The sequence below is a fragment of the Pelodiscus sinensis genome, chromosome 19 (genome assembly GCF_052426305.1).
Source record: "Pelodiscus sinensis isolate ZL-2025 chromosome 19, ASM5242630v1, whole genome shotgun sequence".
Classification (NCBI taxonomy): Eukaryota; Metazoa; Chordata; order Testudines; family Trionychidae; genus Pelodiscus; species Pelodiscus sinensis.
Window position 1 is genome coordinate 26,944,624 of NC_143070.1, and position 26,088 is coordinate 26,970,711.

The 26,088-nt window shown below is 52.3% G+C and overlaps 11 non-coding genes across 11 annotated transcripts; 4 read left to right on the forward strand and 7 right to left on the reverse strand.

Moving 5' to 3' along the window:
- Positions 1 to 616: 616 nt before the first annotated feature.
- On the reverse strand, positions 617 to 688 carry TRNAE-CUC (transfer RNA glutamic acid (anticodon CUC)). Its single transcript has one exon. It is a non-coding gene; the product is annotated as a tRNA-Glu (tRNA).
- A 1,331-nt stretch (positions 689 to 2,019) lies between these two features.
- TRNAS-ACU (transfer RNA serine (anticodon ACU)) lies at positions 2,020 to 2,093 on the forward strand. The gene has a single exon. It is a non-coding gene; the product is annotated as a tRNA-Thr (tRNA).
- A 5,408-nt stretch (positions 2,094 to 7,501) lies between these two features.
- On the reverse strand, positions 7,502 to 7,583 carry TRNAS-GCU (transfer RNA serine (anticodon GCU)). Its single transcript has one exon. It is a non-coding gene; the product is annotated as a tRNA-Ser (tRNA).
- A 3,856-nt stretch (positions 7,584 to 11,439) lies between these two features.
- On the reverse strand, positions 11,440 to 11,512 carry TRNAV-AAC (transfer RNA valine (anticodon AAC)). The gene has a single exon. It is a non-coding gene; the product is annotated as a tRNA-Val (tRNA).
- A 433-nt stretch (positions 11,513 to 11,945) lies between these two features.
- Positions 11,946 to 12,018, reverse strand: TRNAK-CUU (transfer RNA lysine (anticodon CUU)). The gene has a single exon. It is a non-coding gene; the product is annotated as a tRNA-Lys (tRNA).
- A 3,443-nt stretch (positions 12,019 to 15,461) lies between these two features.
- TRNAC-GCA (transfer RNA cysteine (anticodon GCA)) lies at positions 15,462 to 15,533 on the reverse strand. The gene has a single exon. It is a non-coding gene; the product is annotated as a tRNA-Cys (tRNA).
- Positions 15,534 to 17,829: 2,296 nt separating this feature from the next.
- Positions 17,830 to 17,911, forward strand: TRNAS-GCU (transfer RNA serine (anticodon GCU)). Its single transcript has one exon. It is a non-coding gene; the product is annotated as a tRNA-Ser (tRNA).
- A 2,448-nt stretch (positions 17,912 to 20,359) lies between these two features.
- TRNAI-AAU (transfer RNA isoleucine (anticodon AAU)) lies at positions 20,360 to 20,433 on the reverse strand. The gene has a single exon. It is a non-coding gene; the product is annotated as a tRNA-Ile (tRNA).
- A 1,937-nt stretch (positions 20,434 to 22,370) lies between these two features.
- Positions 22,371 to 22,452, forward strand: TRNAS-AGA (transfer RNA serine (anticodon AGA)). Its single transcript has one exon. It is a non-coding gene; the product is annotated as a tRNA-Ser (tRNA).
- Positions 22,453 to 23,650: 1,198 nt separating this feature from the next.
- On the reverse strand, positions 23,651 to 23,724 carry TRNAT-UGU (transfer RNA threonine (anticodon UGU)). Its single transcript has one exon. It is a non-coding gene; the product is annotated as a tRNA-Thr (tRNA).
- Positions 23,725 to 25,288: 1,564 nt separating this feature from the next.
- On the forward strand, positions 25,289 to 25,394 carry TRNAL-UAA (transfer RNA leucine (anticodon UAA)). Its single transcript has 2 exons — positions 25,289 to 25,325; positions 25,349 to 25,394. It is a non-coding gene; the product is annotated as a tRNA-Leu (tRNA).
- The last annotated feature ends 694 nt before the right edge of the window (positions 25,395 to 26,088 follow it).

Consider the following 26,088-nt stretch of genomic DNA (forward strand, 5'->3'; position numbering starts at 1 on the left):
GTGTGTGAGCCCTGCTCAGAGGCTGCTGCTGGGGGCCTGCTTCAGTGGCCCAGCAGCTCAAGTTCCTCTGAACCAGCTTCTCCCCCTGGAACCACCCCCCAGCACTGCTGAGGCCCCTGACATGAGGCAGTGGGACAATCAGAGGAAGGTGCCAGCCTTAGCCCTTCCTCCCAGCCTCCACCCCGTCCCAGGGTCTTTCCCCAGCCCCTCCCCAGTTCTACATTCCCCACATAAAAACCAGAGAGTTTGTTCTTTCAACAAGGAAAAGTCCTGATGGTGTTACCAGCAAGGGGAGGGGGAGAGGGAGAGGGAGAGGGAAGGGGATGTGTTGGGGTATGTTGGGGTTGGGAGGGAGGCACAGAGGGCAAAAATGAGGAGTAATGTTAGTTAGTTGGAACCAAGGGGCTGGGTTTGAACTACTGCAGAAGAAAGGACTCTGCCCCTGGAGCTGCCCTGTCCTCTCCAGAGCCCTTACTCTGGCACTGGGGAGGCCTGAGTCCAGGCAGTGCCCAGCCAAGGGGGAGGGGTTAGGGCTAGCCCCATGCTAGGTCTCAGCTGCTGTAACATGTGGCAAGAAGATTGACAAGGGACATATTTTGGGAAAGTTGCAGCTGGTTTCCCTGACTTGGAATTGAACCCAGGCCACAGCAGTGAGAGTGCTGGATCCTAACCACTAGACCATCAGGGACACCTGAAACACCCTTTTTTGCTCACCTACACCAGCCTTTCGCAGGCCATTTTCTGTCCACTTCAGGATGAGGGGGGGTCCATTCTCTCTTGCCCAGAGGGGACAAGAACAGCCAAATAGAACATCAAAGCAGCCAGACTGGGCCATGCCAGTTGCCCAACTAGCCCAGGATCCTGTCTCAGGACAGCAGCCAATTTCATTTTCCAGAGGGAATCCTCAGGACAGACAGTTATTAAGTGATCCCTCCATTCCCAGCTTCAGATATACATCAGCTAGGGACACTTGCCCTGTCCATTCTGGTGAAATGCCATTGATTGACCTTTCCTACATTAAATTATCCAGTTCTTTTTTGGACCTTCTTGTAGATTTCACCTTCGCAACATCCTCTGGCAAGGAGTTCCACTGGGGGCAAAAATGTTTCCTTTGTAACTTGGTTACTTACCAGTTTCATTCTGTCACCCTGGTTCTTAAGTAGGCAAAAAAATAATTTCTTATTTGCTTTCTGCACCCCTGTCATCATCACATAAACCCCTGTCCCGTCGCCCCTTGCTTGCCCCTTACCACGCTGAGAAGAAGAAGTTCCATGAGCTCCTGGGAGCTGCTTTCCAAAGAAGAGGCATTTCCCGTGGAAAAGATGGCCCAGCCCAAACCCCTACACAGAGCCCCAGGAAATACCAGTGGAGATTGGGAAAGCTCCCTCTCGGGCAGCGCTATGGAATGGATCCGGCTGGCCATCGGGGTGACTAACGCCATCAACAGACTAGTCCCAGTGAGACTTCTCAGCCCAAGTGCAGAGACTGTGGAGTCTCCCGCTCCCAGCCCAGTGGCAGAGGGGCAGCGCCCTGAGGAGGCAGGTCCTGAGGTGGAGGAGACCTTTGAAGGGAACAGAGACAAGGGAGACGTGAGGTGAGAGGAAGGGGAACAAGTCACCTCTTCTCCAGCGAGACGTGGTGGGAAACTGCCGGTTCCGGTGCAAGCCGAGCTCCAAGGGCTGGTTCCTGCCCCGGTGGCTCCTTGCAGGGCCTGGCTTGAGACACACCAAGAAGTGCCGTGTGTGGCCAGGAGAGAGGGTGTTTACAATCCAGACAATCAATGTTTGCTGCACTTCTCCCTCCCCTCAGTGATGCTAAAGCTCAAGGCCAACTCCCCAGGCCAAGCAGCTGGGGGAGATGTGCATGTCAGAGCCTCTGCCCACTGAGCTGTAGCCTTCTGTGCCCAGGGAGCCAGACACCGCCAGGGCTGGAGGGAAATGGGGAATGGCTGCACTTTGGGAGGCAAAGGTGTTGTCTGGGACCATAGAGTAGAACAGTTTCACCAGGCTCCCTGAAGAAGGCACCATGGCTTAGCTGGCTAAAGCACTTGTCTAGTAAACAGGCGATCCTGGGTTCAACTCCCAGTGGTGCCTTGTGGTGGACTTAGTTTACTTTTTCCTATGTCTTTCTGGCCTCTGACACTCCAGCAGTGGGGCACTTGAGCCCTTCAGCCAGATTCAGACCAGATCGGTCGGAGTCTCTCGTGCTCATCGAGGGGGATTCTGCACTTGCTGCTTTGGGAGCCAGGGTCACATTGCAGAGCTCCCCTGGAGCCGTCCAACGGTGCCACCAGCCCAGCACCAGCTGCTCTCCCTGTCCTCAGCAATGTGGCTGCATTTTATCCTTCCCCTTCAGTGACAACCGGCCGTTCCCTGCCAGCCCCAGCTCCTGTAGCACCCATTCCTTTCCCCAGGAGCAGCGTGAGCGCCAGTGCAGTGCCCTGCTGAGGCTGTGGCTGTGGGAGACAAGCCCCTGGCTTTGGAAGGGAGACATGATGTCAAGGTGTTAAGTTTCGCCCATGGCTAGTGTGGGGTGACCCACACTTGGGGGGCAGCTGGAGGTGCCTCCTGAGAGCTGATTTTCAGCCCTTCCTGTGTTTCTGGTTCCTTCCAACAGCTGGACTCTGTTATCTAAAAGTTGAGGAATGTGTATTGGGAAGAGGGAATTTCTGTTTTTTCAGTGTCACTAGTGTGGCCTAGTGGACAAAGCATTGGTCTCTTAATCTTGGAATTGTGAGTTCAAGTCCCATCTGAGGTGATAGTTATGACGTTTCCTAGTAAGTGCAATTCTCTTTGGCTTCCTTTTTGCCATATTATCTGTTAGATGTTTGAACACCGGAGAAGTGTCCCCTGGAACTGCCATTCCAGGGTTATGAGTTTAATTCTTGAAGGAGCCATTTAGAGACGTCTGAGGCAAATCTGTCAGGGATGGCTCTTGGCCCTGCCATAAGCATGGGGAGTGGACTAGATGACCTCTCAAAGTTCTCTCCAGCTCTATGAAATGGTTTATCTCCTTATAAAGAGCATCTGTGGAGACTCTCTTGTGCAAGAAAGTTCTAATGGCTGTTTTAGGCACAAGAAATCCCTCTTGCCTGTGCACACTGCCTTCTTGTGCAAGAAGCCTTCTTTTCCAATGGTTTACTGTACATTTTCTTGCGCAAGAATGCACATGCAGGGTAAACACTCCGCTAGTTTTTGCACAAGAATGGCCATTCTTGTGCAAAAGGCCTGCAGCATAGACATAGCTGTGCAGTGTGAAAAACCTCACAATAACAAGCTCAAACCAGCAGGTCCCACTGAGACTTGAACTCAGATTGCAGGATTCAAAGTCCTGAGTGCTGCCCCTTACACAATGGGACCTACCCAGTGACCTGTGCATGGGCATTGGAGACACTCAGTTTTCTGGCTGGCCTCTGCACTCCTGGCTTTCCTCCTGCTGCTTCATCCCTCTGGCTATGACTACACGGCACATTTATTTTGGAATAAGCTGTCCTTGAATAGTGATTCCAAAATAGTTTTTTTTGAACTAGCACATCTACACTGCAGGGAAACCTCAGAATAGTCTGAGGCAGGCTCCCCAGTGTAGACGACCTGTCTCAGAAGAATAAGTTAGTATGTCCACAAGAAGGGGCTAGTTCAAACTAGCAGCAGTGGCACATCTACACAGGCCTTATTTTGAAATAGCTAATTTGGAATAGGAGTTAGTCTTTGTAGAATGAGGTTTGCAGAAGTCGGAATAAGCCGTCTGATGCTTCAGAATTATTTCAAAATAACGGAATTGCTGTGTAGACTCTTGCATTGTTATTGTGGAATAACGGCCATTGTTCCCAAAGAACTTTTGTGTGTGGACAGAACCTGCGCAGCCCAAGAAATGTGATTGGCAGCTCCTCCCCACCATTGTTTTGTCAATTGCAGTGCAGGGTTCTGAAGACATGGACCCAAGGCAACCACCTTGGTTGTCATCTGCTAAGGCCAGGCTGGAGGGAAAAGAATCACTCCTTCGAGCTAGAGTTGAACCAGCAACCTAAGGATCACTTGCCAAGCACACACTACAGTTTTCCGCTCTGCCAGCTGAGCTATCGAAGGGTGCTTGATAAATGCTGGTTTGTCCAGGTTATTCCTACTGCAAGTCTTAGGGCAACTGCTCCCCCAAGTAGATGGCATTGCTGATGAGGGGCAGAGGAGCACAGGGGCTGTCACAGGTACTTCACATGCAGACAGACCCCCTGAGTGAAACCTGAGCTAGAGCCATCCATGTCACAGCAAAAGGAAGAAAGTTGGGTTCTTCTCATGTGTGTTCTTTGTTCTAGAGTCTCTAGGGGTGCGGAAGGGTCAGGTCTACAAAAAAACAAACCAATTGAATGAACCTTAGTCTAGAAACACCCCTGAGGGTTTCCTTCTATCTTTGGCCTGGAAAGGTCATCTGTAACAATATGGTTTCTCTGTAACCCTATTGGAAGGCCTGTCGCTATTCAGTAGGTCTAAACTAAAGCCTTCTTCTGCAGCCAGACTCAAGAGCAGCAGCAATTAGCTGTAAAGCCTGGAGTCACATACTCATATTCCAGCTAAATGACACTGAAATAGTGTCACACAAGGCTGTGAGAAGGGGATCCTGTCCTAATGGCACCCACTGGTACCAGGTAAGAAACAGACCTCAAGATGGGTAGAGAAAACTTAGTTAAACACCGTTTTGTTTGGCAAGAAACTGCTTATCAATAGTTGTGGTTGTGCAATGGGCATTCTATGATTCTTGTACTCCCTTTCCCATTGTTTGTCTGTGTGGTCGCTTTCTGGTTTGGATCTGTTTCTGTCTTCTGTAAAATTAATTTTGCTAGATGTAAATCAACTAAGGTGGTGGAGTATGATTGGTTAGGTAAATCACAATAGTATCTTATGACTGGTTAGCAAAATTATACTAAAATAATTGGTTAAGATATTGCTAAGCAGGACTCAATTTTCACTATATAAACTGGGGTCCAAGAAGGAGACCAGCAAGAAGAACTCGCCTGTGAAAGAGCCTTCAACTAGAGCTTCCAAGACACCTCTGCACAAGCCTGAGTAGGGCAACAAAGGACCCAAGCCCTGAGACCCCCAGCTCAGAGTAGAACATGCCTGTCCCATCAGAGAGGACACCTCAAGAGCCTGTGTTTCTATAGGGCTTTGAATTAAGGAGCTGCTGTATGTTAAACAAACACAGTGATGGCTACACCACGGAGGCTTTTCTTTCCTGTATTTAAACTTGGGAAAATATTCTGTTACCAACTCTTTAGCCAACTCAGATTGCTGCGGGGGAAGGAATTCTCTCTTGTTAATTCTGTGCCCTCAGGAAGGGACCAAACCCCCCTCCCCTGTCCCAGGGACTCCAATCCAAACCCCGCCCTGGGGGAGCTCTGCAATGTGACCCTGGCTCCCAAGGCAGCAAGTGCAGAATCCCCCTTGGTGAGTGCAAGAGGCTCCGACCAGCCTGGTCTGAATCCATCTGAATCCAACTGAAAGGCTGGACAGCCCCGCTGCTCGAGTGTCACAGCCCCTGTCAACTAGCCCTGTGTTTGCCCCGTCTTTTTCAAGGAAGGGCACGGCAGGGCCCACACACCCACCAAGAGTCTCAGGCACGTCTCTCGCACCCAGCTGACCATGGAGCAGGTCTCCGTGGCCTGTGTGTGGTAGCCAGGGGCTCTCTCCTGTGAGCCCCCCCCAGGGGAGTCTCACACAGAGGTCTTGGGATCACAAGCTTCCTGACACTCTCATCATGCAACAGGGGCAGGTCCAGCCTGTTCTGTAAAAGCTGCTCTGGAAATCAGAGAGCAGCTAAAGTGACTCCAGTGGGATTTGAACCCACAATGTTGGAATGAGTAGTCTAGCTCACACTAACGGCTACAGTTTCAAAGTCCAAGACCCTGACTATTGCACCGCAGCTCACAGCAACCCTCATTTCTTCACTCTGCTTTGCAGCAGGGTAATTGCTGGGCTAGAATAAAGGGAAAAGCTGAGCCAGAGGAACACACGCTCCCCCTCCCACACTCAGACCCCCCATACCCAGCCCCCTGCCCAGAGCCTCAGCTGTGGCTTAAACCTGGTTCCAGAGAGAAGAGGCCAATGCAAATAGCCCCATGGCAGTGAGGGAGTCAGCATGGCAGTGAGGGAGTGGGTGGGGCAGGGAGCTGGGGGCAGATCTTGGCTCTAACTCGCTAGGCGACCTTGGCCTGTTCAGTGAATCTCTCCCTGTCTCCATGGCCCTGTCTGTACAGCAGGGACAGCAACACTCACAGCCCCACAGGAGGGGGCTGGTTTAATGCTTCACCCCACGGCCCAGCAATGAGCCCCCAACTCCCCCTGTGCTCTGGGAGGCAGGTTTGCTGTGTGAATTCTGTGGGGCAGGTGCCGTCAGGCCTGGGCACTGGGATTATTTACCAGTTTCCCCGGCCCTCTGACACTGCTAAGATCAGAGCTGAGGTGGCTGAGTGGTTCAGGTTTTCGAGTAGAAACCAATAGACTAAGCAGGTTCACAAAATCCACTAGTTCTGTAGCCCCAGAAAAGTAAATGTGAACCACAGTCCTGCCTGTCCCTTCCCCTCACGCCATGGGGCTGGAACGCCAGAGGAGGGAGGTGTCTTAGTTGGGGGCCACATCAGAGAGGGCTGGGGGCCTTAGGAGGAGTTTCTTTGTGTCTCACTTTTGTGGTCCCTGATTTTTCTGTGGGTCAGTGGCCCCCCGACCCAGAAAAGGTTCCCCGCCCCTGCCATAAATAAAGCAACATTGAAACCTTGTGTGCTGGCTGTAATGTTTTCCCTTTCTTTAAAATGAAGTTTGATCAGCTAACATGAGACAGTTCAAATGCTTAATCTATTTAATGATTTAAATTAAACTTTTCTCCCCAGCTGCAGCCCTAGCAAAATGGCTGAGGTGTGATTATGTCATTAGTGGCGAGTGTCCATTAGTAACCAAGAGTCCATGGAAAGGTTTGGGGAGGGCAGGGGCTCAGCAAAGGGGTGGGGTCTTGGGGAAGGGACGGGATAGATCCTGGCTTGCCCTGACATTTAAAAGGTGACCTTGGGGGCATGTGGCCCCCTGAGCAGCCTCTGATGTTCCCTGCATGCCCTGCGTCCCCCAGAACCAGCCCTGAGTGACGGGGATGAGGGGGAGCAGCTCACACATGCCAAGGGGCTGGCCAGGGGCAGGACATGAGCCTGCAAGGCAGCAGTGACATCACAAGGAACTTTTGCAGCACCTCAGCTCATTGGTTGGGAGGCAGTGACCTCACAGAGGGTCCATGGCAACGGCCAGGTGGGACAGGCTGCAGGGCTGGGGCATCTCAGAGACCCCCATGGCCTGGCTGCCTGGAATCTCCTTTGGGAGGTTTCCCCTTGAGGGCAGAAGGGATTGAGGGTCCCAGCTGGGAGTGTCTCTGTGGAGATTTCCCCTTTCCCCAGGCTGCAGTGGGAGGGGCTGGCACTGAACTGAAGAGAGATCTGAGAGAAGCAAGAGGAAGGGCTGCAAACATCCAATGAGGAGGGGATTTGAACCCATGTGTGCAGAGCACAATGGATTAGCAGTCCATCGCCTTAACCACTCGGCCACCTCATCTGAGCTGTAGTGCTTTGTTACCAATTACCCAAAGCCATCACTGCCAGGAACCTTTGTGCCACTCGCTGGCTGGCCAGGGACACCCAGGGTAGGAAGGTTTTGGCTTTTCACAATGTTCCCTGGGCTGTTGTGCAAAGCTCAGTGCTCGTAACAAACCCAAACACCCCCTGGCTACATCTACGCTGCAGGCTTCTTACACAAGAACTGTTTTGTGCAAGAGTTCTTGCGCAAAATGTCTTGTGCAAGAGCATGTCCACACTGCCATGTGCTTTTGGGCAAGAATGTCTATGGCAGTGTGCACGCTCTCTTGTGCTGGAAAGCTCTGATGGCCATTTTAGCCAGAGGGATTTCTTGCACAAAAAAACCCTGTTGCCCATTCATACTACCTTTTTGTGCAAGAGGGGAGAGGAATAACTCTTGCCCAAGAAGCCCTTTTCCTTCATTTTGCTGTAAATTTACTTGCGCAAGAACGCGCGTGCAGTGTAGATGTTCCTCAAGTTTATGCACAAGAACGGCCATTCTTGAGCAAGAAGCCTGCAGTGTAGATGTAGCCCCTGGGTGCCCAGAGAGGGGCTGTCTAGTCACAGTCTGGCTCGGCGCGCTCTGCAATGGGAAGATGTCCACGGAGCAGGCAGATGGCAGCGGCACACGGCTCTGGTGGGCCCAGCATCCAGAGGAGCGTTTCCGATATGAGTGTTTACTGACAGTGTCCGTCTCTGGTCTGATTTCACAGTGTGGTGAGACACTGGCACCCACAGCAGCATGGATGGGGTGGCTGGCGGGCGGCCGGTAGGAGCAGTGGCAAGTGGCCAACGGAGAGGGTGAGCCTCATTTGCATATCTAATGAGCCACCATTGTTGTGGAAGAGGCTCTTGCGCCAGAAGGTGCAGGGGACAATCAGCGGGCGGAGGGTTATTTCCCCTCCCCCCCGGCTGATGTGGCTAGAACTGAGGGGAAGAAAATCCTCTTCCCTTCTCCTCAGAAGATGGAAATTGCAGTTTGCAGGATTCAGAGTCCTGAGTGCTGCCCCTTACACCATGGGACCTGTGGTGTGACAGTGCAGTGGGCACCTCTGACTCTCAGCTCTCAGGCTGGCCTCTGCGCTCCTGGTTCCCTCCAGCTACTTCATCCCCCAGGACTCCCTGTAAGAAATGTGTCACTTTCACCCCTGGGAGCAGCTCAGCCATGCAAAGGGGCTGCCTGGGGCAGGACATTAGCCCTGGAGGGCAGGGGTGGGTGTGGCAGTGACATCACAAGGGCCTTTTGCAGCCCCTCAGCTTATTGGCTAACGGAGGTTGGGAAGTGATGACCTCACAGAGAGTCCATGACAATGGCCATGTGGGACAGGCTGCAGGGCAGGGGCCATCTCAGAGCCCCCCCTCCCCCCATGGCTTTGCTGCAGGGAGTCTCCTTGAGAGTTGCCCTTGAGGCCTTTTCGGAGCCTTCTCCTTTCCCACGACTAACTGACCTAGATGACAGACGTCGCTGTGGAGAAGGGAAGAGCCTCCAAGAAGGCCTCTATAAATGCAGCAAGGGAATTAGCTCAAGTGGTAGAGCACTTGCTTAGCATGTGAGAGGCAGTGGGATCGATGCCCACATTCTCCAACTGCAGCTCTGATCTTATCCCTTATTTTCACTGTCAGGGGCTCAGTGGCCCCCTCCCTCTTCCTACCTGCTCTCCCCAAAGAGACAGACCTGGCTCCCCCTTCTTTGCCACCAGCAATTGCCAAGCTGCAAAGCAGAGAGTGGAGATATCAGGCTCTGTGGTGCAATGGAAAGCATGTTGGACTTTTAAGCTGCAACAAAATACAGGACTATGTAGCACTTTAAAGACTAACAAGATGGTTTATTAGATGATGAGCTTTCATGGGCCAGACCCACTTCCTCAGATTGTCACCACCATATATATCAAAGGATACAATTAAAAAAACTGAACACATATGAAAAGGACAAGTCAAATTTTAGAACAGAACGGGCATGCGGAGGGGAAGGTAAATGTCTGTGAGCTAATGATATTAGAGGTGATAATAAGGGAAGCTATCTTTGTAATGGGTAAGATAACTAGAGTCTTTGTTAGGACCCCGCCATAAAGTGTCGAATTTTAGCATGAATAACAGTTCAGAGGATTCCCTTGAAAGTGCAGTTTTAAAAGGCTTTTGAAGTAGGATGCAGGTAATTAAGTCATTGAGATAATGTCCTTTCTGGTTGAAATGGCAAGAAACTGGTTTTTTTCTGTATTTTCTTTCAGCTACCCTAGACTAACATGGCTACTTTTCTATCACTATTTTAAGCTGCAGTGATTCATGTGAGCCCAGCTAGACTTTCAAAGCTTGTGGGTTCAAGTCCCACGAGTGTCACTTTAGCTGCTTTCTCATTTCCAGGGTGCAGCTTTTACAGAACAGGCATTAGGGGAATTAGCTCATGTGGTAGAGCGCTTGCTTAGCATGCGAGAGGCAGTGGGATCAATGCCCACATTCTCCAACTGCAGCTCAGCTCTTATCCCTTGTTTTCACTGTCAGGGGCTCAGTGGCCCCCTCCCTCTTCCTACCTGCTCTCCCCAAAGAGACAGACCTGGCTCCCCTTTCTTTGCCACCAGCAATTGCCATGCTGCAAAGCAGAGAGTGGAGATATCAGGCTCTGTGGTGCAATGGAAAGCATGTTGGACTTTTAAGCTTCAACAAAATACAGGACTATGTAGCACTTTAAAGACTAACAAGATGGTTTATTAAATGATGAGCTTTCGTGGGCCAGACCCACTTCCTCAGATCAAATAGTGGAAGAAAATTGTCACAACCATATATATCAACGGATACAATTAAAAAAACCGAACACATATGAAAAGGACAAATCACGTTTCAGAACAGAACGGGGATGCGGGGGGGGGGGAGGTAAATGTCTGTGAGCTAATGATATTAGAGGTGATAATTGGGGAAGCTATCTTTGTAATGGGTAAGATAACTAGAGTCTTTGTTAGGACCCCGCGGTAAAGTGTCGAATTTTAGCATGAATAACAGTTCAGAGGATTCCCTTGAAAGTGCAGTTTTAAAAGGCTTTTGAAGCAGGATGCAGGTAATTAAGTCATTGAGATAATGTCCTTTCTGGTTGAAATGCAAGAAACTGGTTTTTTTCTGTATTTTCTTTCAGCTACCCTAGACTAACATGGCTACTTTTCTATCACTATTTTAAGCTGCAGTGATTCATGTGAGCCCAGCTAGACATTCAAAGTTTGTGGGTTCAAGTCCCACGAGTGTCACTTTAGCTGCTTTCTCATTTCCAGGGCGCAGCTTTTACAGAACAGGCAATCCTTAGGGTGAAACTGGGGTGGGCTTGAGTCCAGACAGTTCCCAGCTGACCCCAGTGAGGATGGAGGGAAGGGCTGGCTCTTGCGGTTGGGGCTGGGAGTTGTTCTGAAAGGCTTCAGGGGCCATTAGATCGTTTTATCCCTCCCTGTCTCCTACCAGTGCTGAGCAACACTCAGGCTATGTCTGCCCTACACTGCTCTTCTGGGAAAAGCTACGCACATTTCAAAACCCAATTTGTGCAGCTTTTTCTTCTGCTGTTTTTGGGGGGGGCGGGGGGGAAGAGGCTTTTCCGACATTTGGCCTGTTACACTGGGCAAGTCACACAAGGGAGGCAGCAGGCAGAGCCAGCCCAATGCACCAGACTCCCAGGGCAGGGGAGGCCAAGGCACAAGCAGCTGCCTGGCCTAACTTATCTGGCTTCCCCAGGTTGGCACCCAGGGACACTATCAGCTGAGGTTACCCCCCCCCCCCCCGTCACATGAGCGTTGGGCTCATCAACAGGCTGGTCAGCAGCAGCTGCAGTTACCTGGGCACCACAATAAGAGAAGACCCTGTGTTTCTGCCTGGTTTTGAACCAGGGACCTTTTGCATGTTAGGCAAACATGATAACCACTACACCACAGAAACACATTTCAAGGGCTGGAACTTGTCTGACTGTTCTGTTCCTGGCTCTTTCTAACACCCTGCTCTGCAGGGGAGGGGGATGCTCCTTGTGAACACTCCACCTCTTGTTCTCAGGGAAGCGCCTAATTTTCTCACCAGCCCCTTGAGATTTGTAGCTCAAAGCTGGAGCTGCTGTGGCAGGAGGTGAAGCTACAGAAGCTGATGGGGGACAATCAGTGGGTGGAGGGTTATTTTTTCTCCCCCCTGGGCTGATTTGGCTAGAACTGAGGAGAAGAAAATCCTCTTCCCTTCTCCTCAGAAGATGGAAATTGCAGTTGGTTCTCTCTCTGGTTCTACTAAAGCTGGACCCCAGGACTAGACTTTTTCTTTCTAAAACCCTGGTGAAAACTGAGAGCCAATTGCTCACAGGCTGAGAATGAGAGTTAAGGAAGGGCACCACCCAGCATGGGGCTTGAACCCATGACCCTGAGATTAAGAGTCTCATGCTCTACCAACTGAGCTAGCCAGGCTGCATGCAAAAAGTTTCCTAATATCCCATCTCAGGGTAACAGGAGCCAAGTGTTCTCCACTGCCTGACTCAAGGCTCTTTCTTGCCCCTAATGTGGGGTTCTGGTCTGTGGAGAGGTTTGAACTCGAACCCCACTCCCGACACACCCACTTCTTTCCCCACAAGGAACCGACCCATTTCCATCTCTCCAGGGACAGGAGAAGGGCTCTGGCCTGTTCTCTGCAAAATGCTCAGCCTGTTTCATTTTCTGCAGGAACGAGTGGGATCCATGCGCCCTGTTCCCCAGTGAGAGGTATGTGTCCTCTTCCCCTCTTCCCCCCTGTCCCTCCTCTGACCCACTCACACTGTCTGGCTGCCTCTAGCACAGGCTGAGCAGGTGACCTGACCAACAGCTGGAAGAGCATCAGGCACCTGACCACAACTCTCATCAGTCTGAGGCATACCTGGGTTGTCGACAACTCCCTTTGATGTCGGCAGGGGAGCGTCCAGACTATCGCGCTGAGCCGACAAACAGCTGATCAGCTGTTTGTCGGCTCAACGCGGCAGCCATGTAAATTTAAATGAAGCGACGATTATTTAAATCGCCGCTTCATTTTACTCTGTCGGGTAGCCTAATCTACATGCCTCTGGCGACAAAGGCATGTAGTCTAGACGTACCCTCAGTGGCGGAGTGTTCGACTGTAGATCAAGTGGTTCTTGGTTCAACCTCAAGTGCCCCCTTAGGAAATCTTCCTTTAATAGAAACATTTACCTCTCCAGTTCTATTGCACCCTGGATTTCTGTTGTATGTGGACTCTTTAAATGAATACAAACCCTTAATGTTTTCTGGCACCAATACACATAAACCAGGCAAACCTGTTCCTCAGCTGGAACCAGCTCAAACCCGCTGTGTGTCTGGTTTGTGTTTCCAGCAATTCAACAAGGGTGTGATGTAGATGCCCGTTGGCATGTCCTTGGTCTCTAAGGGCTGGGCTGTGCAGAAGAACAAGAACCACACCCAGCTGGGGAGGAAGGGCTGCGGTCAACCTTCAGGAGTTCGATTTAGTGAGTCCAACTAAGACCAGAGAGCACCTGACTAGGGGTCAGAAGTCTGCTCTTGCTGCCTTTGGCTTCCTGCTGTGAGGACATGGCCAAGCTCAACTGAAGGAAGCTGCCTCCAGCTACATAAGGGGGGATGGTGGGAAGAGCAGACACATTGGCCAGGCACCACTGGGGGCTGCCTCCCTCACCTCCCCCGTACTTGGGAGGTGCCTGGGCCAGCTTAGCCATGGGGCCGCTCTCTGGGACAGCAAACATGGACACAAGGCAGGATTCTCTCATTCTAGGACCATTTGTTGGTTTTTAAGCTTTTACAGCTACAGACTAGCAGGGCCCCACCGAAGGGAACGACTATGTGGCCCTCAGACCTTTTGTTTGCTGGTGCCCACACACTGCTGAGCTCACAGCTGTGATGGCCAAGGGGTTAAGGTGTTGCACTTGCAATTCAATAGGATAACCCTGCAAAGGTTCAAATCCTGCTCACAGCAAGGCCTGTGTTTTGGCCACACCTCTAACCAGAGCAACAAACCCCTGAGTCACTCTCCCCACACTCTCCATCCCCTGTCAAACCCCTTCTACTTCTTTCAGTGCCACGTCCAGACTGAAGAGGACGCTCTTTCTACGAGGCAGAAGGGACGTGTCCAGAGAACAGGGTTTTCCAAAATGTGGTGCCATGTAGCAGCAGATGGCAGGAGCCAAAGAAGCTTGACAGCCTGTTCCATCCCAGCGCGCCGCCCTCCCAGCCTGCTGCTGCTCCAGGAGGGGGTGTCAAGTCATGTGCATCGGGGCATTCGTGATGTCACGTGTGATACCAACACACAAAGCCCTGCCCCCCACCCCAGGAGCTACTGGCAGGCAGGCACAGACCCTCTGTCCTCACCTCCGCAACCAGCCGTTCCCAAGGGGGTGAGTCTGGGCAGAAGGTGATTCCAGGATTCTGTTCCTGCCCTTGTGGACAGAGACACCTGGACAGAGAAGCAGCCCCAAAAGGCCCCTCCATATCTCAGCTTATAGCGCAGAGGACTGGAGCAGCTGCCCCTAGGTGGCTGGTTTGACTCTACTTCTAAGGAGAGTTCTTTTCCCCTCCCCTGGATGAGGCAGAGCAGGCAAGGCCCTTTTAGGGGGGACAGACAGGCTCTCTACAGAGGACCCAACCAACAGCTCAGCCCCAGAAACAAAGGTCTCCTGCCAGAGCCAGGAAATGAACCAGACACCTTTAAATCTTCAGTTTAACACTGTCCCCCACCAAGCTAGTTCAGCAGCTGTCAGGGAAGCTTTTCCCCACAGCAGCACACAAGAGAGCAGCTGTTGTCAGTGGCCCTGTAGGGCAAGATGAGCTTGATCAAGCCTCAGACCAGCTGGACTAGCCAGCCCACATCACAGTGAGTCACTAGTGACCCCATCAGAGAAAAGCCCTTGGCAGCTGCAGAGACGTCCCTGTAGCTTTCTCTGGTGTCTTTTCCAAGAGATCTCTTGTGGGGCTGCTGGCTTTGGAGTTTAATGCTTGATACTAGCAATGCCAAGGTTATGGGTTCAAGCCCCATGCTAGTGCCAAGGCTGTTTGGTTTGGTACCTCGTCTTTGTGTACCTACCTGCTATGAATAAGGAAAGAGAAAAAAGGCCTGAGATGTGAAACAGAGGAAAGGAAGCATGGAGCAGAGTGTCAGCCCCTTTTCCTCTTCCTGTAGCGCTGCCCATGCAGGAGAGAGAAGGGGCAGTTTGAGTCACCCAGCTCTGCCCCATGTGAAAATGGCAAGTGTTGCCTTAGCAGTGAGGGAGTGGTGGGAAGAAGCCTGAAGTCACCTCTTGGGTCACAGCTGCTGTTACATGTGACAATGAGACACTGAGGTGAGAAAAATGACTAGACAGTGGCCATGTGAAACATCAGGCTGGTTTCCCTGAGTGGGAATCAGACCAGACCAGCAAGAGTTTTGTATCCTAGCCACTAGACCACCAGAGACACCTGACACATGCCTCTTTGCTCACCTACATTAGCCTTGCGCAGGATGAGGGTGATGAGGGTCCATTCTCCCTTGCCCAAAGGGGACAAGAACAGAAACCAAACAGAACATCAAAGCAGCCAGACTGGGCCATGCCAGTTGCCCAACTAGCCCAGGATCCTGTCTCACAACAGCAGCCAATTCCATTGTCCCGAGGGAATCCTCAGGACAGACAGTTATTAAATGATCCCTCCCGTCACCCATTCCCAGCTCCTGGAATACACTAACTAGGGACACCTGCCCTGTCCATCCTGGTGAAATGCCATTCATTGTGGCCACCAGGGCTTCCAAAGTTGAGTAGCTCTGCATTATGGGTTCTTAGTAATGTCAAGAACCTCAAGCAATGTAAAGCCAGAGTGTGATGGAACTGGAAAGGAAAATATTTCAACTAGAAGGAAACTTTCTAAGGGGGCACTTGGATTTGAACCAAGGACCACTTGATCTGCAGTCAAACACTCTGCCACTGAGCTACACCCCCACAGAAATTGGCATCTGCAGCCAATGTTGGGAACTGGATAAGGAACAAGAGACAAGCGGCTTTTGTGTAACTCACATCCCAGGTGCCACCCTTGGGCTTGGTCTCCACACTGAGCAGGCGTGTGGCAGGGGTCTGATGCTGTCACAGCTGCAAGGCAAGTCACCCACCTGGCCCCTGAGCTCCATGTGGGCAGCAGCCAGACCTTGTGAGTGGAACAGAGGGTCATGGGTGGCGGGGATTTGTATATTTTAGGAAGGGTCCTGAGTCCTGGCTCCCAGCCATGCACGTTGGCAGAAAGACCAGCGGCCCCTGCACAAAGCGCATTGTGGGAATAAGAGTTGGGGCGGCAGGAAAGGGGCCGGCCCCTCAGCACCAGAGAGCCGGTGGGAGAAGATGGGAGTGAATCCTGCTACCTCTCATGAGCAAAGGCAGCACTTTTCCAATGCAGCTAATTCTGCCCCACCTGCAACCTGTCTCCAGTGCTTCTGCCACTGTCTGGCCCAGGAGGGCTGGTGTCCAGCAGCTCTCTGCCCCAATGTGGCTGGCTTTTGGGGAGAGCAAGTAGGAAGTGGGGACCGGGCCGGGGAGGGGGGGCTACTGGAGCCACTTAGCCCCCGGCTGGCTCTGCTGGTAAAAAGAAAAATTGGAAATTTCTCCCTGCATTGGAGAATGTGGGTATCGATCCTACTACCTCTCACATGCAAAGCAAGCACTCTACCACTTGAGCTAATTCCCCTGCTAGATGCACAATGGTCTTCTTGGAAGCTCTTCCCTTCTCCACCGAGATGTCGGCCTTCCAGGTCAGTTAGTCGTGGGAAAGGAGAAGGCTCCAAAAAGGCCTCAAGGGCAGATCTCAAGGAGACTCCCTGCAGCAAAGCCATGGGGGGGGGGGGGGGCTCTGAGATGGCCCCTGCCCTGCAGCCTGTCCCACCTGGCCATTGTCATGGACTCTCTGTGAGGTCATCACCTCCCAACCTCCATTAGCCAATAAGCTGAGGGGCTGCGAAAGGCCCTTGTGATGTCACTGCCACACCCACCCCTGCCCTCCAGGGCTAATGTCCTGCCCCAGGCAGCCCCTTTGCATGGCTGAGCTGCTCCCAGGGGTGAAAGTGACACATTTCTCACAGGGCCTGTTTAATTGGGCACCACCCCTTGGGCTGGGCAGGAGGGAGGGGAAGGCTCAAGGCAGGAAGTTGGGGGAGGGGTTGTGATAGGACAGTACCTGTAAGAAATTAAAATGTGGAGTGTGGGAGGCTCAAGGCAGGGATTTGGGGAGTGTGTGAGAGTGGGGGGGGGCCTCAGGGCAGGGGTGAGGATGTGGGAGGTAGAGAAGTCAGGGCACAGGATCTGGGATATGGGGGAGGCTTGGGGCTGGGACTGTGTGTGTGTGTTGAGGGGATCCCTCTGCTTCCTGGAATCAGCCGCTGATCAGTTTCAGCAGCAGCTGACTTGGGGATGCCTGGGGTTCTTAAGTTGAATCTGTATGTAAGTCAGAACTGGCGTCCAGATTCAGCCACTGTTGAAACTGATCAGCAGCAGCTGAATCTGGACGCCAGTTCCGACTTACATACAGATTCAACTTAAGAACAAACCTACAGTCCCTATCTTGTACGTAACCCGGGGACTGCCTGTAGGCGCATTGATTATTTTGAACTATGGGACGCACCCCTAGTGAGTTAGAGCTGAACTCTGCCCCCAGCTCCCTGCTCCACCCACCCACCTACCTACTGACTCCCTCGCTGCCATGGGGCTGTTTGCACTGGCCTCTTCTCTCTGTAGCCAGGCTTCAGCCAGGACTGAGACTCAGGCAGGAGAATGTGACCCGGCTCCCTGCACCTGGGCCCTGCATTTCTCATCCCTTCAGAGACACTTGCTAGTGGAGGAATCAATCACAGTCACGTGAGTGTAGATTATGAAACTTTGTAGCTATTGTTGCCTTGGAAACTCCCCACAGACCTTCCCCTTGGGTCCCGGGCAGCCCACTCAGGGGTTTCTTGCTCAAGAAAGCCAAATATCTAAAATGCCCGTCAGAGCTTTCCTGTGCAGGAGAGCGTCCACACTGCCATGGCTGCTTTTACAGAAAAGCACTTCTCTTGTGCAACAGCACAAAACAGGGTAGATGTAGCCAGGGGGTGTTTGGGTTTGTTACCAGCACTGAGCTTTGTACAACAGCCCAGGGAACATTGTGAAAAGCCAAAACCTTCCGGCCCTGGGTGTCCTTGGCCAGTCAGCAAGTGGCAGAAAGGTTCCCTGAAGTGCTGACTTCAGGTGATTTGAAGCAAATTGTAACAGCTCAGATGAGGTGGCCGAGTGGTTAAGGCGATGGACTGCTAATCCATTGTGCTCTGCACACATGGGTTCAAATCCCATCCTCATTGGGTGTTTGCAGCCCTTCCTCTTGCCTCTCTCAGAGGTTCAGTGCCAGCCTCTCCTGCAACCCTGCCTGCCCCACAGGGGAAATCTCCACAGAGACACTCCCAGCTGGGACCCTCAATCCCTTCTGCCCTCAAGGGGAAACCTCACAAAGGAGATTCCAGGCAGCCAGGCCATGGGGGTCTCTGAGATGCCCCAGCCCTGCAGCCTGTCCCACCTGGCTGTTGCCATGGTCCCTCTGTGAGGTCACTGCCTCCCAGCCAATGAGCTGAGGTGCTGCAAAAGTTTCTTGTGATGTCACTGCTGCCTTGTAGGCTCATGTCCTTCCCCTGGCCAGCCCCTTGGCATGTGTGAGCTGCTCTCCCTGCCCCCATCACTCAGGGCTGGTTCTGGGGCTGAAGCAGGGAACATCAGAGGCTGCTCAGGGGGCCACATTGCTAGGCCAGGGACCCTCCTGTGGGGCTGTGAGTGTTGCTGTCCCTGCTGTATAGACAGGGCCATAGAGCCTCAGGAGGCTGCAGCGGTGGGAGACACTTCCCTGGTTTTGGGAGCTAGACGAGATTTCAAGTCCCATGACTTGGAGGCAGCTACCGATACCCATGGAAAACTGATTTTCAGAGGGGTGTGATCAGCCCTTCCTGTGTATCTGGCTTCTTCAAAGGGGCTTAATCAGGAGCTAAAAGTTGAAGAAGGGACATTTAGAAGGGAGAATTTCTGTCTCTGGCACTGTCCCACCTGACAAAGAATTTACATTCCTCTGCTTTCTGAGACAGTTGGCAAGGATGCTCCACAGTGGCTCTCTCTCTCTCTCCCTCTCTGCAGAAGCTGTTCAGACCCCTCACTAGCCAATGCTGGTGTCAGGTGCAGCTCTGAGTGCTAAAATCCCAGGTGTACAAAGTCAGAATGAAGGGGATTCATTTTGCTCTTGGAGTGACAGCCGGAGGGAGGTGGCTGCAGCAGAGCAGGGTCTGTCTGGAGACAAAGCGGAGCCTGAGGATGAGAAGGCCCATGAGAGGCAGAGACTCCAGAGCGGGAGGGTGGGAGGGCTAGGTATTTGGTCCAAAAAAGAACTGGATAATTGAATGCAGGAAAGTCAATCAAAGGCATTTAACCAGTATGGACAGGGCAAGTGTCCCTAGCTGGTGTATACCTGAAGCTGGGAATGGAGGGATCACTTAATAACTGTCTGTCCTGAGGATTCCCTCCGGACAATGAAATTGGCTGGTGTTGTGAGAAAGGATCCTGGGCTAGTTGGACAACTGACATGGCCCAGTCTGGCTGCTTTGATGTTCTATTTGGCTGTTCTTGTCCCCTCTGGGCAAGGGAGAATGGACCCTCCCTGCATCCTGAAGTGGACATTAAATGGCCTGTGAAAGGCTAGTGTAGGTGAGCAAGGAGACATGCTTTATGTGTCCCTGATGGTCTAGTGGTTAGGCTCCAGCACTTTCATTGCTCTGGCCTGGGTTCAATTCCCAGTCAGGGAAGCCCCTGGCAACTTTTACCAAACAACTCCATAGTCAACTTTCATGGCCTTAGTCAACTTTCTTGCCACATGTTACAGCAGCTGTGACCCAAGAGGTTAACTCAGGGCCCCTTTCCCACCTCTCCCTCACTGCTAAAAAAAGGGTCTAATGGTGCCAGCAGCCTTTCAGAACATCCCCCAGCCCTTCCCTCCCCCTTTGGCTGGGCACTGTCTGGGCTCAGGCCTCCCCGGTGCCAGCCCAAGGGCTCTGGAGAGGACAGGGCAGCTCCAGGGGCAGAGTCCTTTTTTCTGCAGTAGCTCAAACCCAGCCCCTTCGTTCCAACTGACTTTACTCCTCATTTTTTGCCCTCTGTGCCTCCCTCCCAACACACCCCCTTTCCCACTCCCCCGCGGTAACACAATCAGGACTTTTCCCTTGAAAGAACAAACTCTCTGGTTTTTATGTGGGGAATGTAGAACTGGGGAGGGGCTGGGGAAAGACCCTGGGAGGGGGAGGAGGCTGGGAGGAAGGGCTGAGGCTGGCACCTTCCTCTGATGGTCCCACTGCTTCATATCAGGGGCCTCAGCAGCGCTGGGGGGTGGCTCCAGGGGGAGAAGCTGGTTCAGGTGAACTTGAGCTGCTGGGCCACTGAAGCAGGCCCCCAGCAGCAGCCTCTGTGCAGGGCTCACACGCTCCAGGCCTCCCAGTCATATTGAGTCTCCCCATGTGGCTTGGGCTCCAGAACCTGCCCCCCAGCTGGTGCCTTGAGGTAGCCACTGCAGCAGCAGGAATTTGGGCATCAGTTGCCCTGCTTTTGGGGACAGGAAGCCAGGCCAAGGCCCTTTTAGCCACTGGGGCTGTGCAGGCTGGAGTCTCCCCCTACCAGATCTCTGCCCTGCTTCCTGCAAAGCTCACATTTTTGCTTTTTTCTGCTTCCCTGTCCATAGCAGGCAGCTAAAGGAAGGGAAGTTACCAAACCAAACACCCCTGTGGCCAACATGGGGCTTGAACCCATGACCTTGGCGTTATTAGCACCACACTCTAACCAGCTGAGCTAGCCAGCCTACAAAAGTGCAGCTCACCAGTGGCCCTTTCAAGAAAGGCACCTCAGGCAGCTGCAGGGACGTCTCTGCAGCTGCCAATGGCTCTTCTCTGACAGGGCCACTAGTGACTCTCTGTGACGTGGGCTGGCTAGTCCAGATGCTTTGAGGTTTGGTCAAGGTGGCTGGCGGCCGGCAGACCCAGGGCAAAGAGGCAGCCGGAATCTCTTGCTGCCAGCACCTTGCCTCCCAGCTTCTTCCCTGTCGGCAGCAGCCGCAGCCCCTTTCGGCCACTGTGAAGAGAGGCAGGAATGGTGCCAAGTAACGAGTCAGGCTGAGGGGGGCAGGCAAAGCTCATCTTGCCTTGCAGGGCCACTGGCAACAGCTTCTCTCTTGTGCGCTGCTGCTGAGGAGAAAAACACCCTGAGAGGGACCAGAAAGACCAATTTAAAAGATTGTTTAGAGGGGGGGGCACCTGCTAGCGCGAGGGGGGCAAGAGTCAGAGGCTGGCAGCTCCTGGGGACCACAAAAGAGACCACAAGGGTAAGCAGCAAGCTCCAGGCAGGTTACGTTTTAGGGCCCAGCCCATCTCAGCCAGGTTGACCATAGCATCAGACTGAGCTCCAGGGGGCATTGGACACAAAACTCTCTCTCTGGGGAGCTTGTAGATAAGGAGCCCAAAGCTCATAAAGCAGGAGGGTTTTGCAGCAACCAACCCAGCCCCAACAAGTCCCACTGAGATTTGAACTCAGATCACAGGATTCAGAGTCTGAGTGCTGCCTTTTACAACATGGGACCTACATGAGCCAGCAGTGACTCAATTACGCTGAACTGGAGCCTCAGCTCATGCCCACTGGGACCAGCTTTGCTTGTTTTCCTTCCACCCAGAGCCCCCTTCTTCTCCTGGGCTGCAAGGAGCCTCCCTGGGACGCCCTGAGACAGGCACAGGACTGCCCCATAACCAGCCCCACCCCACCCCACCCCACCCCACCGGCTTTGGCAGAACAAAGGGAGGGGGGCCTAGCTAGACTGCTCCCTTCTTACACACTTCAAAAAGTCCATTTGTAAACAGGCCAAGACTGTGTGGCCTAAAAGATAAAGCATCTAACTTTGGGTTGGAAGACTACAGGGTTTGAGTCCCTTTGCAGTTGTGTTGACTGTGCTTGTGGGTTCTGGTATCTTGTGCTTGGAAAGGTTCTTTGTAACGATATGTATCCCTTGGAAGGCCTCCAGCTATTCAGCAAATCTAACCTTTACCATTCTGCAGAGAGGCAGCAATTAACTGTAAAGCCTGGGCTCACATTCCATCTAAGTAGCATTTCAGTAGGGTCACACTAGGCTGTGAGAAGGGGCTTGGATCCTAAGGACACCCACTGTCACCAAGTAAGAAACAGATCTCAGGATGGGAAGAGAAAACTTAGTTAACAGCATTTTGTCTGGCAAAAAACTGCTTACCAGTGTTTGTGCAATTGGCATTCTATGATTATCATCCTCACTTTCCTATTGTTTGTCTGTGTGATCGCTGTCTGCATTGTAACTGTTTCTCTCTGCTGTATCATTAATGTTGCTGGGGGGAAATCAACAAAGGTGGTGCAGTATGATTGGTTAGGTAAATCATAATAGTATGTTAGCTTTGGTTAGTAACATTAAACTAAAATAATTGATTAAGCAGGACTCAATTTTCACTCTATAAACTGGGGTCCAAGAAGGAGACCAGGGAGAAGAAGGAAAAGGGGAAACGAGAAGAGGAAGAAGGAGGAAAAGGGAAAGGAAGGGAGAAGACCAAGAAGGAGGAGAGAAGCCCTGGAAGCAGAACTCACCTCCAAGGCAGCCTCAGACCAGAGCGGCCAGGACCCCTCTGTATGACGGTTGAAATGGTTTGCTGTGTGAATTCTGTCAGGTGACGTCAGGCCTGGACACTGGAATTATTTACCAGTTTCCCTGAGCTGTTAAGTCTCAGAGCTGTGATGGCCGAGTGGTTAAGGTGTTGGACTAGAAATCCAATAGGGTTCCCCTGAGCAGGTTCAAATCCTGCTCACAGTGAGGCCTGTGTTTTGGTCACACCCCTTCCTAAGGCAACAAGGTACCCAAACTCTGAGACCCGGGAGAAGAACCTGCCAGTCCCATCAGAAGGGACACCTGGGCTATGTCTACACTCACAGCTTCTTCCATGAGTAATATGCAAATGAAGCTAAGTTTGGAATATTACTGAGCCTCATTTGCATAGCTAATGAGCCACCATTTTTTTCAGAAGAGACTCTTGCACAAGAAGGAGCGTCTACACTGCCTCTTCTTGCGCAAGAAAAACCCTCTTGCGCAATGCCGTTACACCTATTACTTTTCACTAAACACAATTATCAGACTGCCCAGTGCACATTCCTACCTTCCTTTGTGCACACAACATACCTGGGGCTCTAATTACTGGCCACCTGCCTTTCACACAGATCATTGATCCTTGTGACTTTCAGGTACATTCACATGGCAGCTGTTTGAACATAATGTGCTTCTATTGCATGATCAGCACCAGAGTCTCCGGTTGTGTCTACACTGTGAGTTTTCTCAGCAGAAGATGTGCTAATGAGCAGGGCTTGCCAAGCAGCGGGGAGCTCTGCTCGCCAGCCACGTGGTTTCACATGGTTCTGTGCTCTGCGCACACGCAGATCTTTCTGCACATGTGCAGATCGCTCTGCTCCAGCTCTTCCGGGATGTAATTACTTACATCCATAGACAAGTAGATTACATTATTTGCAGAGCCCTGGTAATGAGGGTCTCATTTACATGAGTCATGATCTCATTTGCATATTTTCTGACAAACTGGTTTTGTGCTAGGGTTGTTGTGCAAAAAACAAGCAGCATGGAAGTTTTCTGTTTGTGCAAAACCCCCTTTTTCTGCAAGATCAGGATACCTCTTTTTTGGGAGCATAAGAATCTTGTGGAAAAAGGGAAATTTGTGCAAAAAAAATGTTCACACTGCTTGTTTTTGCACAGCAATCCCATTGGCTGAAAATATGCAAATGAGATTGTGACTCATGCAGTTGAGTCCCTCATTAACATATTTTTTACAGAGAAAACTTTTAGTGTAGCTGTAGTCTCTATGAGCCTCACTAAACCAAACCCCTAGGGCACCTCCTGCTCTTTGCTCCTATCCTACTCCCACTGTGAGGGCACCACCAAGCTCAGCTGAAGGTAAAACCAACTCCAGATACATGTTGAGAAGAAAAGACCCATTGACCTGGCAACAAGGCACCACTGGGAGTTGAACCCAGGATCTCCTGCTTACAAGGCAGGCGCTTTAGCCAACTAAGCCATGGTGCCCTCCTTAAAAGCAGCCCTAAAACTGTTCTACTTTATGGTTCCAGACACCCCCTTCCCATTCCAAAGTACAGCCGTTCCCCATTCCCCTCCAGCTCTTGCCATGACTCAAGGCCTGCGCAGCCCAAGACATTTGATTGGCAGCTGGTACCCAAAACCTTTTTGTCAATTGTAGCCCCAGGCCCCAAAGGGAGAGACCCAAGGCAGCCGCCTGGTCCTAAGGCCGGGCCTGCAGCCAGGGGGAGGGAGAAGAATCTCTCCTTTCAGCTGGAGTTGAATCAGCAACCTAAGGACACTTGCCGAGCACCCGCTACAGGACTCTGCTCTGCCAGCTGAGCTATGGAAGGTGCCTGGGGCAGGCTGCTTTGCCTATGTTGGCCCTCTCATGAGTGCCAGGGCAAGAGCCCCCCGAAAGGGACGGCCTCCCAGGGGAGGGGCAGGAGAACCCAGCAGCACAGGGGTGTCACAGGCACTTCACCCGCAGAAGGACCCTTGAGTGATCCCGGCAGAAACGCCGCGTCTCGCTCCCTGCAGCTCCCCTTGCTGCCCTGGCAGGCGCTGCCCCTTCTCCCACTGGCCTGGGCCTGGCCTCCCTCCCCCGCCCGGCACCACAGAAAGCCCCTTGGCGTGAGCCTGGGCAAGCTTAGGCCCTGGGCTCTGGGGCCAGCCCCATTATGGGTCAGAGCCCCCCGGCTACAATGCTACTCCAGGGGGCCTGGTTCCAGGGCCTCCTAATCCCAGGGACTGGGGGGCTGGAGGCCTTTGCCCTGGAGCCTCATAGCTCCCCCAGTGCCACCTTCCAGGAGGGGGAATCTCCCGCAGGGCCGGTGCGATGTAGGAACCTCTCCCAGGGTAGTGCCCCCAGCCCAGTCCCTGCCCCTTGCGGGGGCAGGTAAGAGATACCCCTCCCCTTCCCCAGAGAGCAGCCCCCCAGGGCTATAGGGGGCGGATCTGGCCCAGGGCTGCTCCCAGCAGAGGTGGCTTCGATCCCAGCCTGGGTCCAGGGAAACTGCTCCCAGCTCCCAGCACGTGCGAGGTTGGGGGAGTGAGCAGATCAGCGTTTGCAGATATTTACACTTATTTGCATAATGCGTATGCAGATATGCAGGGCTCGGCAATTAGGGCAATCTGCCCGCCCGTGGTGAGTAGATTTTAGCCCGGTGCGGCGCTCAGTGCAGTCTGCGCATGCGCAGTGATATGTAAATAAAATGTTACTGGTCTGGCAAGGTTTGTGAATGGTTTGTCTGTCCATGGTATAAACACAAAGGCTGGAAACACTGGCCTGATCCCTGGGGGCTGGCCAAATGCAAGGCAGGGAAAACATTGGGTGAAGGGAGGGGGCATATTTTCCCCACCAGGCCTTTGTTCCTCGGAATCCCTGGGGACGTTGGGTTTTGTCTCATTTTTCTTCCCTTTTCCCTGCTTCCTTCTTTGCTGTGAGGAGGGGGCAGCTCTCGCCCTCGCGGTGGGAAGCCATGGTACAGGGATGGGATGGGCACATGCTCTGAGAGGGAGTCCCTGGGCTGTTTGGGGAGAAAAGTTTCTCATGTCTGTTCTCTTCCACACCACCAGGATGGCCGAGTGGTTAAGGCGTTGGACTTAAGATCCAATAGATGTTTGTCTTAAGCTCCAATAGATGTTTGTCTGCATGGGTTCAAACCCCACTCCTGGTAACTTCCCTTCTTTGGCGAGACATTGATCAGGATGGTGTTTAATCCTGCTGTGAGGCAGGGGACTGGACTTTGTCTCTGAAGGTCCCTTGGGCTATATCTGCACTGGTGGGTTCTTGTGCAAGAACACATCCATGCTGGTGTGTGTGAGCTGTGCTTCTGTGCAAGAGCATCCATGGCAGTGTGGACGCTCTCTTGTGCAAGAAGCCCTTTCTTACCACACTTTACTATAAAACTTCTTGCACAAGAGCGAGTGGGCAGTGTGGCCCTTCTTGCGCAATAACCGACCAGTGTAGACACAGCCTTCCAGTTCTAGTCCCAGTTCTGATTGGCTGAGCAGGGGCCAGTCACAGGTGGGAGACTCAGGACTTTGTTAAAGCGATGAGGAGTCCTGTGGCACCTTATAGACTAACTGAAGTGTAGGAGCATAAGCTTTCGTGGGCAAAGACCCACTTCATCAGATGCATCTGACGAAGTGGGTCTTTGCCCACGAAAGCTTATGCTCCTACACTTCAGGTAGTCTATAAGGTGCCACAGGACTCTTTGTCGCTTTTGCAGATTCAGACTAACACGGCTACCCCTCTGATACTTGATTCAGGACTTTGTTGTTCTCCTTAAGTCCCAGCAAATGAGCCAGAACCAATCGACTGCTCGGGGAATTGTTCTGCTTCTCGCCAGTGGTTGTCTCTGAGCAGCT